We start from the raw sequence: 2500 nt of genomic DNA, 5'->3' as shown, positions 1-2500 counted from the left end.
GAGAAGCTGGGCCGTGAGCCTGGCCCCTGGAGCTCTGATACAGGGGAGAGAGGCATGTGTGTGTGTGTGGCTGTGGAGGTCCTGTGGAGGTGCTGTGTGGGCCTTTAATATCACAGGGGGAGAAGCTGGGCCATGAGCCTGGCCCCTGGAGCTCTGATACAGGGGAGAGAAGCATGTGTGTGTGGCTGTGGAGGTCCTGTGGAGGTGCTGTGTGGCCCTTTAATATCACAGGGCCAGTGGCTGGGTGATATGCCTGGCTCCTGGAGCTCTGACACAGGGGGAGAGAGGCATGGATGTGTGGCTGTGGAGGTCCTGTGGAGGTGCTGTGTGGGCCTTTAATATCACAGGGGGAGAAGCTGGGCCATGAGCCTGGCTCCTGGAGCTCTGATACAGGGGAGAGAGGCATGTGTGTGTGGCTGTGGAGGTCCTGTGGAGGTGCTGTGTGGCCCTTTAATGTCACAGGGCCAGTGGCTGGGTGATATGCCTGGGTGCTGGAGCTCTGACACAGGGGCAGAGAGGCATGTGTGTGTGGCTGTGGAGGTCCTGTGGAGGTGCTGTGTGGGCCTTTAATATCACAGGGGGAGAAGCTGGGCCATGAGCCTGGCCCCTGGAGCTCTGATACAGGGGAGAGAGGCATGTGTGTGTGTGGCTGTGGAGGTCCTGTGGAGGTGCTGTGTGGGCCTTTAATATCACAGGGGGAGAAGCTGGGCCATGAGCCTGGCCCCTGGAGCTCTGATACAGGGGAGAGAAGCATGTGTGTGTGGCTGTGGAGGTCCTGTGGAGGTGCTGTGTGGCCCTTTAATATCACAGGGCCAGTGGCTGGGTGATATGCCTGGCTCCTGGAGCTCTGATACAGGGGAGAGAGGCATGTGTGTGTGGCTGTGGAGGTCCTGTGGAGGTGCTGTGTGGGCCTTTAATATCACAGGGGGAGAAGCTGGGCCATGAGCCTGGCCCCTGGAGCTCTGATACAGGGGAGAGAGGCATGTGTGTGTGTGGCTGTGGAGGTCCTGTGGAGGTGCTGTGTGGGCCTTTAATATCACAGGGGGAGAAGCTGGGCCATGAGCCTGGCCCCTGGAGCTCTGATACAGGGGAGAGAGGCATGTGTGTGTGGCTGTGGAGGTCCTGTGGAGGTGCTGTGTGGCCCTTTAATGTCACAGGGCCAGTGGCTGGGTGATATGCCTGGGTGCTGGAGCTCTGACACAGGGGGAGAGAGGCATGGGTGTGTGGCTGTGGAGGTCCTGTGGAGGTGCTGTGTGGGCCTTTAATATCACAGGGGGAGAAGCTGGGCCATGAGCCTGGCCCCTGGAGCTCTGATACAGGGGAGAGAAGCATGTGTGTGTGGCTGTGGAGGTCCTGTGGAGGTGCTGTGTGGGCCTTTAATATCACAGGGCCAGTGGCTGGGTGATATGCCTGGGTGCTGGAGCTCTGACACAGGGCCAGAGAGGCATGTGTGTGTGGCTGTGGAGGTCCTGTGGAGGTGCTGTGTGGCCCTTTAATATCACAGGGGGAGAAGCTGGGCCATGAGCCTGGCCCCTGGAGCTCTGATACAGGGGAGAGAGGCATGTGTGTGTGGCTGTGGAGGTCCTGTGTGGCCCTTTAATGTCACAGGGCCAGTGGCTGGGTGATATGCCTGGGTGCTGGAGCTCTGACACAGGGGGAGAGAGGCATGTGTGTGTGGCTGTGGAGGTCCTGTGGAGGTGCTGTGTGGCCCTTTAATGTCACAGGGCCAGTGGCTGGGTGATATGCCTGGCTCCTGGAGCTCTGACACAGGGGAGAGAGGCATGTGTGTGTGTGGCTGTGGAGGTCCTGTGGAGGTGCTGTGTGGGCCTTTAATATCACAGGGGGAGAAGCTGGGCCATGAGCCTGGCCCCTGGAGCTCTGATACAGGGGAGAGAAGCATGTGTGTGTGGCTGTGGAGGTGCTGTGTGGCCCTTTAATGTCACAGGCCCAGTGGCTGGGTGATCTGCCTGGGTGCTGGAGCTCTGACACAGGGGCAGAGAGGCATGTGTGTGTGTGTGTGTGTGGCTGTGGAGGTCCTGTGGAGGTGCTGTGTGGGCCTTTAATATCACAGGGGGAGAAGCTGGGCCATGAGCCTGGCCCCTGGAGCTCTGATACAGGGGGAGCATGGATGTGGCTTTGGAGAAGGCAAATATCTAGAGTCTCCGCTCCACTCCCCTCTTTACCTTCCTCGGTGTAAAACTTTGACCGCCAGTTTTTCAAAGTCTTACACCGAGGAAGGTAAAGAGGGGGACCGGTCGGCGAAACTAGAAGTTTCCCCTCTCTTACCTTCCTCGGTGTAAAACTTTGACCGCAAATTTTTCAAAGTGTTACACCGAGGAAGGTAAAGAGGGGGACCGGTCGGCGAAACTAGAAGTTTCCCCTCTCTTACCTTCCTCGGTGTAAAACTTTGACCGCCAGTTTTTCAAAGTCTTACACCGAGGAAGGTAAAGAGGGGGACCGGTCGGCGAAACTAGAAGTTTCCCCTCTCTTACCTTCCTCG

Source organism: Trachinotus anak, unplaced genomic scaffold, assembly GCF_046630095.1.
Source record: "Trachinotus anak isolate AG129_WGS33_773 ecotype Australia unplaced genomic scaffold, CSIRO_AGI_Tana_v1 ptg000065l, whole genome shotgun sequence".
Taxonomy (NCBI): Eukaryota; Metazoa; Chordata; class Actinopteri; order Carangiformes; family Carangidae; genus Trachinotus; species Trachinotus anak.
Note: the sequence above shows the minus strand (reverse complement) of the source record.